The sequence below is a fragment of the Thermobia domestica genome, chromosome 13 (assembly GCF_964235325.1).
Source record: "Thermobia domestica chromosome 13, izTheDome1.hap1.1, whole genome shotgun sequence".
In the NCBI taxonomy this organism is placed as follows: domain Eukaryota; kingdom Metazoa; phylum Arthropoda; class Insecta; order Zygentoma; family Lepismatidae; genus Thermobia; species Thermobia domestica.
The window spans coordinates 59,246,651-59,265,799 of NC_137466.1; the positions used below are offsets into that span (position 1 = coordinate 59,246,651).

Here is a 19,149-nt window from a genome sequence, read left to right on the forward strand (position 1 = left end):
CATCTGTTTATTCATTCTACGTGTCACTTAACGACTTGATGAATATCGATTTCTACCTTGTTACTTGCCAAAAAAAAAAAAAATGTGGAATTTTTGCATTCAATTAAAAATAATAATATTAAGTTAGATCTAAGGACTTTTATTACGGATATAGAATTACAATAGCCTGCGAAAAAACTTCTACAAATTACAGGAGATAATTCTTAATATAAAATGAAAGGAAAAAGTTCTAATAACCATATGATGAAAAACGCTTTCTTTAGAGGGACCAGAGTAGCTCAATGTTACGAAGGGTCTCTGGTTCGATTCCAAGCTACGAGTTTGTGGTGGTTAACATCCAATCTGTAAATTTTCTCTGAATTTTACTCCTTTGCTTCCACATTCTCATTCCATAACTACAGATTATAAAACTAGAAAATTCATTTTTCATCGAGGAATAAACTTCCAAAAGTTTTTTTAAAAAAAACTTTTTTAACTATATTAATCTAAAAACTATATACAAGTTTGCCAATAAACTGTTCGAAAATTTATAATAAACTAGTGCAAACTCTGTGTGAATGTCATACTTCAAAATCGTACATTTGCCAATAGATTTGGTAAGAAGTCCTGGTATCGAAAGAAAGTTGTTTTAAAAAATAGAACATAATGGATTACTAGCTTACAAAACATTGAAAAATAGTTTAAGACTACCGATATTGATGTTAAAGTTTTGAGTCTCTCTTCGTATTTTCCATAGATAGAATATTCCCCTCTTTTATTTTGCAAATCACGCACGGCAGCTTTTTAAAGCTAGAATTCATCGTGTTATGGTTTCAATTAATTTATTCCTTCAAATTCTAGTTGATAATTTATTTTAATTATAAATATAGATGTAGGTTGCCTATGTAAAACACCAGGTAGTCTAGAACGTATGGAGCCTTTCGCGCACTAAATAGTTAATGTGAAAGTACTTCAGAGTATATGAATTGCAGCAGGTGAACCTTAACGTAATTTGATAGCTGACAGTTGAAGCTAGTAGATATACCTAAAGTGCTGGAATTCTTAGAATCAGATGTAAAATATTGCACCCTGATAATGAGCAAACTTTCCGCAAATCTGCGCTACATGTTATTTTTTCTTATTTCGATAAAGACAGGCCCGTGAAGAAATTTGTACTGTTTATGGGGAAGAGATACTATCAAAATAACTGCTAAAAGATGATTCAGTGTCTCTCGTTCTGGAAATTTCAATACTCAAGATACTTCTTGTAATGCACGACCAATCACAGTGAAAGTGGACGATAATGTGGCAAAAGTCGAGCAAGACCAAGATATAAGCTATCATGACATGTCCAATTATCTATACATCCATCATCAAACAGTGTTAAACCATTTGGAGAGAACTGGCAACAAAAACAAGGCATTATTTACTTGAATGACTTTTTATCTTCCAATCTGTACTCAAACATAACGAACTGGAACCATTTTTTAAAGCGGTTGATCTCGATTGCGAAAAATTAGTAATCTATGAGAACATTGCGTAAGTAAGATCGTGGTCGAAGCGAGAAGCTCCATAGTCACTGGAAAATCCAACAGTGGTGTCCAGGAAGGTTATGTTGTGCGATTGGAAGGATATTACAAACCGCTGCCGCCGAACTGAAAAAGAGCCTTCAACTTATACTGTTAATTATTAGCACGAGGGCATCTGGTAATTCAAAAGAAATGGCGTAACTAGTCAACAGAAACTGTGTTGTATACCACTCTGACAACATCAGACCAAATACATCTTTAACGACTCGTCAGAACTTGAAAGATCTTGACTGGGAAATTTAAATGCATTCACCGTATACGGTAGCCCGTACCTTGCATCATCAAACTATTATTTGTTTCGGTCTCTTCAGAACTCCATGAAAATAGTGTTACGTTAGCCACGAAAACCACGTGTCCCAAAGTTTTTGTCGAGAATCTACAAGTAGCGAAGGCACTATGGTATTGCCGAAACCATTGCAAAACGTCATAGAATAAAATATTATATACGTAGTTTGAAATGTTACTTTGAAGTCTCAATCTCTTTGTATGAATCAGTCGTTTGAAAAACCTGACTATTTTTCGTAAAATAAAAAAAAAGTGTTTTATTTTCGCTGCTTCGTATTTTTCGGCGTTCAAATGATTTGAGTCTTTGAATAGGAGCCTTTAAATTAGTTTTTTTTTTAGATTAGAAGAGTATTTTCTTTCTATCTTTTTATTGTATCTAATGTAAAATTTCTTATTTTTTAAAAAAATAGATTAGTCGGTTTTCTCCTTATCATGATGAAGTTAGATCTCTACAATTAATATTTTATATTAATCAGGGTTTTGAATCAGGGATATCTATTTAGGGAGGGCAGGGGGACATTCCCTAAATTCGAGAAAAATTTTTTTTCATCAATTTTATACTAATATACTAATTAAAAACGTAAAAGTCTTATGTCGATGGACATTCTTGCTCCCATTGCCAAACCCTGAAATGACATTATTGGTTTCAATTTATATATGCCTTTATTAAATATGAAAGAACCAAACATGACTCAAATACTTGACACAATTCTACTTAGTGTATAAGGGTACCAGTTTTTTTCATCTTGATATTCACTTGTGAATTCTGGAATTTCATGAGAAGTTACAGACCAAAAGAAAATATTCTTCCAGAATTGCTTCATAGGCTTTGTCGCTGCTAAGTACTGTTTCGTCTTCATCAAATTTCCCATTTTCCTCATCTTAATCAGAATCTTACCAGGTAGATAGGATAGTGCTGACGAAAAGTATGCGTTTACCAGATCATTTTAAAATCTGTACCAACATTCACCGACAGCATTCTAACACCTGAAGGTCACAACCATGTTTGATGAATGTAACAGATGTACGTTTGCGAATGTGCGTCTACATATGGAGGAATGTTCTACGAGAAACACGACTAGTCCTGGACTAATCAGCTTTCTCTTGATTTCTAGCATTTCGGTATCCGTTACGGACTCTTTCTATGGACCGAAGTAGTCGGGTTTCGCGTGACATCGCGGTTCAAAATCTCTTGTCGTCGCGAATTCTGTCGAGGAATTTGAAGCTTAAATTATACAAAACGATAATCATGCCTGTTGTTCTGTATGGCTGCGAAACATGGTCACTTACTCTGAGGGAAGAACATAGACTGAAAGTATTTGAGAACAAGATCCTGAGACGAATATTCGGACCTAAGAGGAACGGGAATGGGGAATGGCGGAAACTTCATAACGAGGAACTACATAATTTATATGGTTTACCCAACATTGTTAGGGTCGTCAAGTCTAGGAGGCTTAGGTGGGCGGGTCATGTAGCTAGAATGGAAGAAAGTAGAAACGCTTTCAAAGTCTTGACTAGAAGACCAATCGGAAAACGACCATTAGGAAGACCTAAGTGCAGATGGGAGGACAATATTAAGATGGATCTCGCAGAGATTGGAATACAAAGTAGAAACTGGATGCAGTTAGCTAAGGATAGAAGTCAGTGGAGAGCTTTTGTGAACGCTGCATTGAACCTCCGGGTTCCATAGGCCATAGAGTTAGTTAGTTTTAGAAGCAAAGATGTTATTTCAATCATAAAATCAAAATCGATTTTTTTTTCTTGAAAAGTCGAGTTTCTCATATAACTTTCTCAAACGTATGCTTAATTTTGACCTCCAAAAACTAAATACTTTTTAGTCAATCTGATACAATGCCAAAATGGATGTTTTTAATTAAGTAAAAATATTCATGATGTATGTGATCAATAATTTGTGATGAATTATTGACTTAGCAAGCTTCTATAATGATGATGATATAACTACTTCTCTTTTCCTTCGAATACGATTGCAATAAAACTACTTTCTCGTTTTAAACAGTTCAAGTCCAGAACAACAATAAATTGAAATAATAACAATAAAATAAACATGTCGTACAGTATCATAAAGACAAGCTTTATTGTTTAAAGAATATTTATTTGTAATGTGTTTATTATTAATTATATTAATGGCATTTTCTTATTGTCCTATACATTCCATCCTTGGCCAACTGCTGTAAAAACTAAACTAGAATTTTATTATTATCATTGAGCTGTGTTTGGTATGAGTGGTTCCTGTTCAATTCCAGCTCGCGCTAAGTGGGTTTTGTGGTGGACAGGCATCGTGTGTGTGGGTTTTCTCAAAGTTCTCCGGCTTCTTCCCACTTTCTTCAGTCTACCATTTCATTCATTATCAACATCACTATCTCTCTTGACCTTAGCGAATAATCGTGGAACATCAAAATAAAAAAAATGCTATAAGTCATTTGGTATTACTTTGTCCTTCGAGATATTGCACACGGTTCATATACAGGATGAATCAAAAGTCCCTTATCACCTCTTGTTAAATAAAAAAGAGTGTAGATAGCCGGAATTGGTAATTGTAGGGACATGTTAGGGCGAGGGGCAGTCTTTATGGTGCGTGTCAGCTCAATGGCCCCCTCTTGCCATCTGAATCTACCTTTAAAATTTTAATGGTATTTATTAGGGCTCTATCTACTATTATACCAAATCTTTAAATTGAGCAATTTCTAAAATTTAAGGGGTGGACCAATGTACCCCACCCACATTTTTAATGGGGTGCACTAATGTACCTATATCTTAAGAAAGAGGATAGACCTCTCTACACGCCCATATAACCATATAAGGTAATAATACTTCATTAAAGAGAATAAATTGATTCAATAACCAAACACGTGGTCGTACTAATTTTTGGCAATTTTTAACCGTAAAAGGGAATGAGATGGACCACCGAAATTTATAGTGACATATATTAAGATCATATACTATTATATCGAATTTTTAAATCTGTAATTTCCAAAATTTGAAGGGTGGACCAATGAATACCATACGCATATTCAAAGGGGTGCGCCAATGTATCTATGTCTTGTAAAAAAGAATGGACCTCTGTACATGTCCATATAATCATATAAAGTAATAAAAACCTCATCAAAGAGAATAAATTGGTTGAATAACCTCTGAAATTTGAATTTTTGGCAATTTCTCAACCATGAAAGGAAATGAGATGGACCACCCAAATTTATAATGATATTTATTAGGGTCCTATACTAGCATACCAAATTTTTAAATTCGACAATTTCCAAAATTTAAGGGGTAGGCCAATGTACCCCTCCCTTTTAAGAAGAGTGCACCAGTGTATCCATATCTTATAAAAGAGAATGGACCCCTGTACACACCAATATAACCATCCTCTTCAAAGGAGATAAATTAGGTCAAAAACCAAACACGTGGTACAACGTATTGCTTACGTTTATATTTTGGCAATTTTTTACCATGAAAGGGAACGAGATAGACCACTCAAATTTATAGTGATACATATTAGGGTCCTGTACTATTATACCAAATTCTTAAATTTGGCAACTTCCAAAATTTAAGGAGTGGGTCAAGGTAACCCTCCCAAAATTTTAAAGGGGTGCACCAATGTACCCATGTCTTATGAAAGGAAATGGACCCCTGTACATACCCATATAACCACATAAGGGAATAAAGGGGATAAATTAGGTCAAAAACCTCCGAAATTTGAATTTTGGACAATTTTTTAAACATGAAAGGGAACTAAATAGAGACCCAAAACTTATAGAGGTACGTACCTTGGTCCTAGGCTACCACATCATACCAAATTTTTCGATTTGGCAATCTCCAAAATTTAAGGAGGTGGTCTTACGTACCCCTGCCAAAATTTAGGGGGTGGGCCAATGTACTGCTGCCAAAATGTTGGGGGGGTTGTCCTAGGTACCCCTAGGTCATTGACCTGGGCGCAACAATCCGAGGGCGCAAAAATTTTTCTCAGTTGTCGCTATTACTATTGACATCGCTGTATTTTTGTTCAAAATGATATAACACCCTTAGGTGGAACAATATATTTTTTCAGGGTCTGAAAGTGATGGCAACATTGTCAAACAAAATTAAAACTGAAAAACTTGCTTTTTTCACCATTTTAGGACCCTCAATGTCAAAACTTTGAATCCAACTTAATATTTAAAAAGAGTACTTTGAAACACTCCTTGTTGAGTATTTTGAGTACCGAACCTCGTTTTGAATCCCCCCGCCAAGTTTGCCTGCTATTTATTATAATGCTTGTTTTACAAAAGATCAATTTGAAATTATTTTATACAACAATTTCAGTTGTGATTCTCCAATTTGCAATTTTGAATACAATTGAATCTTATAACTTCAAGAATCACGTAATTAAAGCTTTGATGTGCAAAAATAAAGTTTAAGAGTTGAAAAACAAAGGAAAACGATATTTAGATTGTAGCTATATCAATGTATTTTTATTTTACACGTATGTGTTTGAGTAAACTTATTTACTATACATATTCATTTATTTTAACATACCAAGCAATAAGGTACATATAAATAGTCTCTGATAATGAGAACAAATCAAAAACTAAACACCACATAATTTGCGATTATTCAATCTTCTTCGCTGTGTTCGTTCATTGGAATATTTTCAACTTTAGAGCCTGTTTTAAAGAAATTTGTGACGAAAGAGAAAAGAAAATCGAGTCAAAAAAAACTATAAAAAGCACGTTCTTTTGGTTTTAATTTTTTTGACAATGTCATCACTTTCAAACCCTGAAAAAATATATGATATATATTGTATCTAAGGGTATTACAACATTTTGAACAAAAAAATCAGCTACGTGTTCCCCCAATTTTTTACGATTTTTTTATAACTTCCAACAGACACACACACAAAAAGAAAATGCGCATCAATGTTTTAAAATGTTCACATTTACACCTATATAGCATCTACAATCTGTGAAATTTTCAAATTATTTGGACCACCCGCACCAGAATTTTTAAAAATAATAAATTTTGAGCATATATGATATGATAATTCGGTAAGGGGTGGGAGTCGAAACTGTTTTTTGGTTTGTTTAATGTCAAAACTAATATTTTGGGCCAATAACGACCAAGTTTGGACCAAGGTTCGATTTCACTCTCTTACTAGGAAAGGCTCTTTCTTAATTTTTATGAAACACGGTTTGCGTTTCCTTTGAAGTGTAATAATAATTAGCATATTGGTAGAGGTCAAAACCCATCAAGGATAAGATTGTAAAATATCCAAACTTCTTCAAAAACTAAAATCTTTTGCTCGCATCATCTATGCTACACTGGTATGACTTTCACATAAAGACCCCACCTATAAACAAATTATTGTAAGTGCGTGTAAAAGGAATTAAACTGATGTTTCGACGTGACAATAACAAGAAGTTCGGAGACTAATTTGGAATATCTCGAGAATACTGTTTGCGATAAGTATATAAGCCTATTTGCAAATTACAAAGCATTCGAGATATCTCCCTGCGTATATATTACATATGAGGTTAATCACCTCATTATATTTCACGCAAAATTTCGCTTTGATATTTTCAGGCGATCTCTTTCCTCATTCTCCAAATCTTCTGTTCATGACTAAGAGCTTAATTCATATATACTCACGTCATGTGTGTATGTACGCTCCATGAGGACGAGATAATTGCTCTACAAATTAAACTCATGATTAACTTAATGGATAGGACGCTTATCTTTGGTGGTTACGGGTTCAATGCTTTGTAAAAACATATCTTCATTATGTTAAAGGATATTAATGTAAGTTGTAGAACCTAAGAAAGCAACAGAAAGACAAAAATGCCTTCAAAATCGAAAAAATGAAATGGCATTTTTGAGCTTTACGTCCCACGATTATGTCGGTTAGACTAAAGAAGAAGGTGATGACGAGGAATGAATGAAATGGTGGAATGAAAAAAAGAAGGAGAACTCCGAGGAAACCCACGAAGTTCCGTTGGCGGGAGCAGGGTTTGAACCCGGGACTCCATGTACCAGAGGTGAACGCTCTACCACCGAACCATCACGGCCTCTCTTTCAAAATATAGTTAAATTCTCTTTAAGTTCGTATAGAAGTTATGTTGCTCTGTTTCCCAGTTGAACGGTTAGCGCTGTAGCTGTGAAATCGGTACGAATGTCAGAACAGCCAGCCAGCCTTTAGACAAGTGTTACAGTAATATTTTCAAATGTGTAGCCCTGGTCACATTTCTTTCAACAATTCTCTTATTACCTATTCTTAATATCTCGAGAGATGAGTTTCTTGAGGGAAATCATTTTGGTGATAATCTAATCTAAATTTTATTACAAAAAGCTAAAAGATGAAACTTTAACTATTGTATTAATTCTTGAATAGTTGTACAGTTTCTAGAATAATGATATTCAATCACTCATCATCAGATCTCTTTAACCCTGGGAGTCCCAAACGGGTCCATTGGACCCATATGACTTTTCGTTTATTAATTACAGAGTAAGTTTACGTGAGTGGTCGCTAATATTCCGTGACTTTTTCTTTATGGTGCTCCTCTCCCATGTTATGTCAGAAATACTTTGCTCCTTTAAGTCAGGAGGTGTATATAAAATATTATAGCATTGTGTACCAGGTGGGTCCAGTGGACCCACTGTATACTTTAAATATAAATACTGGTTTAACTTTAGTTATGATTTACATTGTGGAGCATAGATGACAGAATTAAAGTCTACGTGTTCTTTATTCTTTGTTATCAGTATTATGTTTAAAAATGTTTTATTTATAAAGGAGTTTAATGCAGTTTTAGTAAATTTTCCTAACTCACTAATTATTTCTTTTGTACGTAATGCCTACTGGTTTATGGTGTTCTCTTCCTGACACCACTTCTCAGGGGCATATTATAAATTTCTACCTATAATATATGCTCAACCAGCCAGTGCACGTTTCACTTTAGTCATTGGATTTAGTGTGTGAGGATAATGGCACGTGGCGGACTTTCCGATAACGACATACGCCAATGTCTGTTGACAGAAGAGGAGGATTTTTCTGGTGATTCGACAGATGATGGAGAAGTGGACTGTGAATTATTAGAGTTATCTGCATGTGAGAGTGGTTTTTCTTATGTTAGCGACAGCGACGTGCAAGATGAAGCAATATTCCGCTCTAGAAGTGGCATAGTGAGAGGTACTAAATTCTAATGTTCTACCAGTCGCGGGCGTGCTGGTGCTGCCAATGTAACTAGAAAGGACCGTGGTCCTACACGGTATGCTAACAGGGAAGTTGATGAGAAATCTGCTTTTTGTCTATTTTTTCGTAGGAACATTCTGGAAACAATTTGAAAGTTGACTAACAAGGAAGGTAGGATAAAATTTCCTCGTGAGTGGAAACCTGGTAGTGTTGAGGAACTTCAGAAATATATCGGCATGTTAATACTTATTAGGGTATAAAAATCAAAGAATGAAGAAACTAGGCAGTTCTGGAGTAAGAAAAACGGTCGGCCTATCTTCAATTCCATTATGAGCAGGAATCGTTTTCAAGAAATCAATTCCGCTCCAGGTTTTGATGATGCAGAGCTCAGGCGCCAGAGAATACCTGATGATAAACTATCTCCAATTCGTGCAGTGTTTGAAGACTGGGTTAAAACTCTATAGGATGCTTATATTCCGGGAGATAACATGACGGTGGACGAACAGCTTGAGACTTTTCGTGCCCTTTCGGCAATACATACCGAGTAAATCGGGTAAACATGGAATAAAGTTCTAGGTTATTTGCGATAGCACCACAAGCTATGTGTGGAAGATGCAAATATATAGCGGAAAAAGTCCAGAACAGGGAAGAGAAGTAAATCAAGGGGAAAGAGTCGTTCTTCAACTGACAAAAGAAATTGCTGGAAGTGGTAGAAATATTACTGGGAATAACTTCTTTACAAGTCTTTCTCTTGCACGTAAATTGAAGGAACGAAAACTCACCTACTTCGGAACTATAAGGAAGAGTAAGCCAGAACTCCCAACTTCATTTACCAAAGCGGATAAAAGTAGGGCTGTAGGGAGCAGTTTGTTTGGATTGCAACAAGATGCCATGATAGTTTCGTACTGTCCAAAGAAGTACAAAAGTTGACTATTTCAGGTATATTTCAGGTATTTCAAGTATAAAAGGTTGACTATTTCATTATGCCTAAAAATTAGAACTTCTATTTGAGCTCATATAAAGAAATAGTAATACTGCTAAGTTACCATATTTCTAGTGTACGGTATAACTACAATAAGTACGAAGTGCATTTTATTAATTCGTCATAAATACATAGCTCAAATGACATTGTTCAGTATTTCGTTGTTCATTTTCTCCCAAAAATTTAATTATATGGTTAGAGGGTCTGAATATATTACTGTGGGTCCATTGGACCCGACTGGTACACAAAGGTATAAAAATATGTCTGGAGTTCCAGGGTTAACTATTACGCCTAGAAATACAAATATTCTTATCTTATCGATAAAAGTAGGGCCCTAACCATAAGGAGGAAGAGATAGGTTTAAGAATATTCTTGTTCTTTATCAGAACACGAAAAGAGTTCAGTCTTCGAACTTGAAATTTTGTAATATTACTTATCTTGATCACCATGCTGTAGTTAAGACAGAAACTTAAAACGTTATCCCTAAACAGAAGAAAAGTAGCGTTAAATCTTTTATTATTACTATACATGTTTGTTCTGAAACGCTCATCGCTCCGTTGTGCGCCTTCGAGGCGAAAACTTGGGTTCAATTTCGGATGAAAGCACATGCAATTCGAACTCACATTAAACTATCGGCCTACGCCTCATATAGCCTCAATGCGTTAAAAAATTCCAAATCAATTAGTTTGATTTTTACTCATCGGGGAGTACGGTAGCTCAGGGGTACAGCGCTTATCTCTTGTCAGAAGGGTTCCTGGTTAGATTCCAGGACATGGGAGTTTGTAGCGGACAGCATTGTGACCGTAGAATTTACTATGTTCGCCGGCACCTGATGCGTCTTCGAGCCAAGGGAGGGGAACTTATTTACATGAAAATAAAGGGAAACATATATCGGCTTATGCTTCCTGTACGTAGCAGACTATTGTTTTGGGACCAAAAATGTGAGTTCTAGGTCTTAGCGCACAAGTATCATAAATCACTTTGACTCATCCATTGACCATAATTTTCTTCCGTTACTGGTAGGCCCCTGGCCACGAAGTTAAGTTTATACTGAATATGGTTGTTAGGTAAATCCTTCGCCTGGACATAGGAATTTCACTTTTTAATACTAACTAACTAACTCTATGGCCTATGGAACCCGGAGGTTCAATGCCGCGTTCACAAAAGCTCTCCACTGACTTCTATCCTTAGCTAACTGCATCCAGTTTCTACTTTGTATTCCAATCTCTGCAAGATCCATCTTAATATTGTCCTCCCATCTGCGCCTAGGTCTTCCTAATGGTCGTTTTCCGATTGGTCTTCCATTCAAGACTTTGAAAGCGTTTCTACTTTCTTCCATTGTAGCTACATGACCCGCCCACCTAAGCCTCCTAGACTTGACGACCCTAACAATGTTGGGTAAACCATATAAATTATGTAGTTCCTCGTTATGAAGTTTCCGCCATTCCCCATTCCCGTTCCTCATCCATTAATTTAATCTTTCTCTACTTTTCTTGTTTTCTTTCTACCATACCTTCTATCCGTCATTCGGAATATAATTTCTTTTTCCACAATGTCCACAATCTTTTTCTAAATATTTCCAATTATTTTGTTTTAACCCATTATTCCCAATGCCCCTCATTAGTTCATTGTTCCAAGTTTTGGAACAACTCAAAGTACAAATTTCGAGAACTCGAATATTTTTGTTGTCTTTTCGTAATGCTACGTTTCTGCTTCTTCAACATTAATCCATTTCATCTCCTCCACAAAATATTGAAGGGGACGCGTTCCCCTTGTCCCCCACCAGAGACGCCCGTGATGCTGTGTGTTCCAGTAAAAAAAAATGTCGGAGACAGGAAGTAGAAATTGGACTCATTAGCTAACTAACGTAACTGTGACGCTAATAAAATTTTGTAAAAAAAGAAAGAAAAGAACTAAATTGAACATATTTTATTCATGATTTCTCTGGTAGGAAAATTCGAAACTGGGAAAACATATCTTGTTCAAACAATATTGCTGCCATAAGTTGTTCTGTGAACTAAAACCGGGCCTTAGTTTGCAAATCCATAGAAACTTATACTTCTCTTACTTCTCTGTTCCATTCTGTGCTGTCATTTCCCCTCTTTTGCCATTCTTTCTTTCTTTCTAGTCCTTGGTCCTGTTATCATCAATTTGATCTCTTATCATGTTAATGTTCCTTTCAAAGGTTTTGTAGAAGAAAAATAAAAGTCTTCCCTCTTGAAACTGCCTGAATACATTTTAACAAGTAACATTATTTTATTGACGGAAGATTCAAAATTATTTAAGCATCTTAGTGGTTCTTATGATATCATTCTAAATACTGGCTTATCAATATTCGGTTCTCAAATTATTCTTAAACATATATAAGTAAATAATTAACTCATAAACATAAATTATAAATCTAATAGATGTTTTCCTTCTTGTTTTATAACTCCGAGGCCGCGTAAAAAAAATGCTTCTTTATATTGATTAGGCATCATTACAGTTATGTGTCTACCACTCCTCTCTCTTAAAAATATGAATACATTAAGTGAATTCCATTTGCTGATTTAGAGTGGTATGTATTTCAGAAATTTGTATATAGTGCGAAAACCTCTTCTTTCCAGGAAACTCTACTGCGTTGAACGAGCATTCCAACTTATTTAACATTCGTTCCAATAGTCTGTGTTGCAGAATCAGGTCATTGTAAGGTCACTGCAACACAATATAAATTATTGTGCTGCCAACATGTCTTGAGCCGTGGCAAAAATGCGAACTAAAGCTCACACCCACGCGTTGAGCCAATAAGGGTTCAGCAGCTGCTAAGCAAGAGAGCCTTAGCGAAAGAGAGTGGAATTCCTTCAGCCGATAGCAGCGCCTGAAACGGAAGACTGGGTGTAAAGTCAATGTGGTATATTTATAGTGACCCTATAATGGGTTTTGAACAGTTTAAAGGACTGTACAATATTATAGAGGTCCAAAACTTAAGGCATATAAGAGAATGATGGAAAGCAACGTTCTTTACTTCGTTACTGCTATTGCTAATCATGATTTTAGTTGAAAAACTTTCACTGTTGCGCATCGTTGCAATACTAACATTGCCGCTGGCCCTCACACAGCAGATGTGATAATAAATTGCGAGAAACGTGTATGTAGTGTTCTGATTCTTATCTTCCTACTGTAACCGAACGTGGCAGAAGTTTTTCATTTCTGATTTTAATATAGCTCATTATGGTGGAAGAACTGTACGAGATAGCGAGAAATGCTTTCTTAACACTTTGAATCTGGTATCATTTAATGTTTCGACGGTGCGGTTTTAGAACAAACTTCGTACATTTCATATTTTTGAAGCTACTTTTATACAATAAATTGGCGAATTATATCTAGAAGTTAGTTCTTCCATTAACAGCACTGTACATTCAAGCATTATATATATAGTTAGGGCTATTATTCTTCTAGCCTAGTTGATGCAACGATTGTTGAATCTAGGATAAAAGTTTGGTTTTCCGAAATTACAATTGTGGCATGCTAATTTGTGTATATATAATAATCTAACGTATTATTACATACTCACAGTCCGTAACCTGTGCGTTTTTATTTCATATTACGTTTTTATTTCATTTACTATATATATATATGTTTATCAGAACTCTACCATTTATGAGTCAAGGTAATAGTAAAATCGCCGCATTCAAGCTGTTGTGGATTTACCATTCCAAGAACATAATGCTCTCTTATAAAATCCGAAAGTTGTAAAAAAAAAAAAAAGAAAAAAAAAGAAAGAAAAGAAAAGAAAAAAGAAAGAAAAGAAAAGAAAAGAAAAAAAAAGAAAAAAAGTTTTTCCGATTTTAATATTGCATTTTCATACAGTAAAAGCGGTAAAAGATTAGGACCCAGAGAATTCCTTTTTTCATATAGATTCAATAGCCTAAGTGTAGGTTCCAATTTCCCCCTTTCCCCATATTGAATAGGAACTGATAAATCTGTAACTTCTAACTACAATATTGAACAGTTATGATTTCTAAATCTTCCATAATTTCACAATGTGAAACGAAACTCACGTCTTTAAGCATATATACGAGGGTGATTCAGAAAGTAATGCCTCCAAGCCCACTACTTGACCAATAGTACTGCAAACATTCTGAACTGTTTATCGTTAATGCACTGATGTTTAAGCTATAGAATGTCACTTGTTTCACCTCCCTATCTCTTCTCGTTCCAGAGTAAAGAACCAATCCATGGCATCCAATGACGAAGTCCGATTGAAACACCGAGTTGTCATTGAATTTATGACTGCAGAAGGTTGTGAGCCCAGGAACATTCGCCGCCGGCGACGAGTCGTGGATACACCATTACTACCCGGAAACAAAGCTTCAGTCGACAAAGAATACCACCACACGTCCTCTCCTCCGCCAAAAATTCAAAGTTGTCCCATCTGCTGGCAAAGTGTTTTTGATATTCTGCCACATTCTGCCTATAGTTCGTATCTTGTGCCCTGCGACTTTTGGCTCTTCGCTAAAATTAAGGATCACCTTAAGGGTCAACGCTACAGTCGTGACGCGGAAGTGGAAGCAGGAGTTCGGCCATGGCGCCCGCGGCATGAAAAACCTTGTTTCGCGTTGGCGCAAGTGTGTTGCCCGCAATGGGGACTATGTTGAAAAATGATCTCACCATTCGTTAAAAAAAAATGAAATCTTTGAGTTTTACGTTCCACAGTTATGCCGGGTAGGCTAAAGGAGACGGTGATAATGAGAAATGAGTGAAATGGTGGAATGAAGAAAGTAGGAGGAAACGGGAGAACCAGAGAAACCCCACGCACGTGATGTTTGTCCACCAAAAGGTTCACATGGCGCGAGCTGGGATCGAACCAGGGACCCCAAGCACAAGAGGTGAACGCTCTACCACTAAGCCACCGCGCCCCATCTCACCATTTGTAGCTGACATTTCAACCTTTCCAGTGATACCTGTATCAGTACTATCTGTCAAGCACAAATAAAAGTATCACCTTGGAGACATTACTGTCTGAATCACCCTCGTATCATATGAGCAAAATAATAAAGTAAGATATTGAATCTCTTTAAATTTCATGTTTATTAACAGATTGGAATTTACAAAATTCTAAAATAAATGTTTATCAGAAAAGAGTACACTAGTTCAGATATCGTAGTTCACCAAATTCACCCTTGACATAAACAAAACTAACTCATTTACAAATTTGGTTCAGCAGTAAATTCTTCTTGGATGACATTTTGATCACTGACAATGCTCAAGTGTTCAAAAGAGAAGTAAACAATAGTTCATCTTCTTCCTTATGCAGAAGTTACAAATCAGCAACACTGGTACGGTGCGCAGTAAATTTGGTTTAAGACATTTTGCTTTCCACTATTGGATATTCAAAAATATTGCTGTTACTAAGATTAACGTTCTGAAGAGTTTGAAACGCACAATTCATAATCCATGCTTTGCAGGCATGTATCTTGAAAGTAGTTAGACTGCTACGTCTGCAAGTCTGCTACGTTAGACTGCAAGTCCATTCTAGCATGTTATTCTGCTGAACTTCCCCATATTCTGGCTACGTTGCAATAAAATAAATAACAATCAAAACACTTGGATTAGAATCAACCGGCAAAATATTTTATACACATTTCTTATCAGAATTTTGGAATTGCTTTTCCTGATAACGAATACTGCTAAGATTTTGCAACAGCTGAATTCCTCTTTTATCTTGGACGCTGATTTACCATTCTCTTAGTAATCATCCTTCTTCTCTAAATCCTGAATCACATTTAACGTAATTCATCGAACGAGGTTATATATTACAAACAATGACTTCGTTAAGCAATGTTAAGCTTAAGATACAGAAAGCTACAAAACCTTTCCTTTGCTATTAAGAATCTGACTTCTGGAAAAGCTCTCATTAATCTTGATATTAATCATTGGGATGGCTGGTAAACTTCTCATTGGTCTATAAATTATCGTTTGGGATGGCCTCCTCCGCCCCCTTAGCCATCTCTTTCCTCTCCAATATTGGAAACAGATAATTTTGAAGATCTTCGCCGAAAAATGTTTTATGGTGAAATATCTCCTTATACACGGTGTTAAGATGCTGACTGCTGGATGGCTGATAGACTTCTCATCGGTCTATAAATTATCGTTTGGGATGGCCTCCTCCGCCCCCTTAGCCATCCCTTTCCTCTCCAATATTGGAAACAGATAATTTTGAAGATCTTCGCCGAAAAATGTTTTATGATGAAATATCTCCTTATACACGGTGTTAAGATGCTGACTGCTGGATGGCTGATAGACTTCTCATCGATCTATAAATTATCGTTTGGGATGGCCTCCTCCGCCCCCTTAGCCATCCCTTTCCTCTCCAATATTGGAAACAGAGAATTTTGAAGATCTTCGCCGAAAAATGTTTTATGGTGAAATATCTCCTTATACACGGTGTTAAGATGCTGACTGCTGGATGGCTGATAGACTTCTCATCGGTCTATAAATTATCGTTTGGGATGGCCTCCTCCGCCCCCTTAGCCATCCCTTTCCTCTCCAATATTGGAAACAGAGAATTTTGAAGATCTTCGCCGAAAAATGTTTTATGGTGAAATATCTCCTTATACACGGTGTTAAGATGCTGACTGCTGGATGGCTGATAGACTTCTCATCGGTCTATAAATTATTGTTTGGGATGGCCTCCTCCACTCCCTTAGCCATCCCTTTCCTCTCCAATATTGGAAACAGGTAATTTTGAAGATGTTTGCCAAATGATGTTATTTATAAGAAATGATAGCTTCAACTAACACTCTGCAAATTAAAATTTAAGAAAAAAATGAATCGTTATTATTGTTGCATGTTTTATTGACTATAATATAAATACGTTAGCAAAAACTCATTAAAAAACAGCTCTATATATATTTCGATTCGAATGAAATTCGCAATTTAGAATATGTCTACTAGAGATGACATGCTTATTTTAGTAAAAAAAAAAAAAAAAAAAAAAACCTCTATAGCCAATGTAGATTGCACATTAGTTGTAGTCCCTATGAATCGATTCTGCATGTAGTTTGAGGTTCTTAAGGCAACACTATGAATGCATTTGTGAGCACAATACGTTCTGTATAAATCAGAGTCTGAAACTGCAATGGCATGAGAACGCCAGGAAACACCTATTGTGGAAAGAAGTGTATTCGCGCGTCGACATAATGTGGAGTTGAAAGAGACTAGGTAGTACTGGTTTCCGTAGAATTTTTACTTGCGTGGAGCGTGATATGTCAGCAGCCCATCAGTAATATGCATGGTGGGAGCAATATAGCACATCAGCAATCATGGCCCAATTCCATAGAAGGGAATGATTTCCCGAAAAGATCTTTCGAGGCGTTCTGACAGTATGGTGACCATCAGCACCATCTGAATCACAGTGAGGACAAGACTACTAAACAAGCATTTTGTTAGCGGCAGATCTATTTGTACATTCCTTTGAACAATTATCCATATCATTTGTTTATTGCCGAGATCTTCTGTGATGTCGGAAAACTCTCCAATGGTAATGGTAGGTGGCATTCACTGATTCGATTCTTTTCTATTTCGAGCACAATAATCGCCAAGCATGTGTTGTAGGCTTGCAGGTGAGCGGGGGCATGCCTGACTTAGGTTCGTACTCCCTAAACAGGATCAGATTCGTAATTCCGGTATAGAAGCAAAAAGCTACACATTCGTGACGTTGTTAACTACTTATTCCTGTGATCGTATCTGGACACTTCGAAGGATTGCATCCAGCAGCACGATAACTCGCGTCGTCATACCACCAGGCAATTCAGCGTGTCCAACTCAGCATAAGCCTTCAATGCTGACTTAATAAGCCTCTGGACTAGACCCTATCTTGCACATACAAGATATAGTGAGACAGTGCGTAATGTAAATAAACAGACAAGTTCAACCAAACTCCTCCGATCTCGATCAAATTTGTCATGGTAGCAGACATTTACCTGTTACATAAGGTGTGAAATATTTTAGTAAGTGGACTTGGACTTGGGTGCAATAGCAGTCTAACCAACATCAACATCTATAGGTCCACAACGTAGCCTAAATAAAGAATCAAACTGCAAAATGAATCTGAACTTTTGGTATATGCAGATCTACAGTGCAGCATACGACTTGACGAGAGTTTCGTTGTACAAATTGCCAAATATAACCCCTGTGCAACGTAATTTTCAGAAAAGAATAGGTAATTTTAAGCCTGTGTTTTTCATTTTTAAGTTATTGTTGGTTAGACCATCATTGTATCTAGGTCAACAAATGATAAACGTTTTGTTGCTGTTATTATTATTATTATTATTATTATTATTATTATTATTATTATTATTATTATTATTAGTAGTAGTAGTAGTAGTAGTAGTAGTAGTAGTAGTAGTAGTAAGAAATGTGTAACTTTCTTGTATTACGTAAAGAGTTCACGATACACAGGTGAGCATATACCAGGCGTATGAAAAGTTCAGGGCCATAAGCTAACTCACGTATGAGTAGAGATACAAAAGCATGGAAAGAAGGAAAATTACTGGAAACTAGAGGCGGCCCGTCATAAGGGGCCTGATGGGCCCGGCCCTCCCATCGTTTTTGTATTAACAAAGAAAAATGTATGTATCTAAGTTATCCTGTTAGTATCGCTGCTTTAATTTCCCTCTGAACCAAAAACAGTAGTTCTGACTTCTTCAAATCAGTTTTTCCATGTACTTTTTACGCTTATGGGCACTCTATTCACGCGGTCAATACAAAACGAAGGCAGAAAGGGTCTGAGCTGTTTCAGTGTGAACTTGGTATCGTCTTGCATTAACTTGTGTAGCGAACAACGTGAAAACCCGGCTTGAATATAGATGCCATGGGCCAAGAATCGTAGGCCCTCATCACATGATTTCACCCGACTCCTTCCCTAACGAAATGGTTTGAAGCTTGCTTGTTGCCAAAATTCTTTTTGTCCGTAGAGGTTGTTGATTCCGTACTTTCAGTTGTTTTGTCCCTTGACCTTGCTATCTTGTGTTACTTCTGCTGAAGAGATCCAAAATCAACCGCGCGTCCATCCCTCAGTTTAGACGTGCATCTTCTTAGTGTCTTTTGCGCTATTTTTCCCCTTGTTGTTGTGTAGTTGTGCAAAAATG

The 19,149-nt window shown here is 36.3% G+C and overlaps 1 protein-coding gene across 1 annotated transcript in view; it reads left to right on the forward strand.

Annotated features, from left to right (window-relative positions):
* Window positions 1–19,149, forward strand: part of LOC145668157 (trypsin-1-like) — a 131,132-nt gene that overhangs the window by 39,267 nt on the left and 72,716 nt on the right. The gene's annotated exons all lie outside the window — the stretch shown is intronic.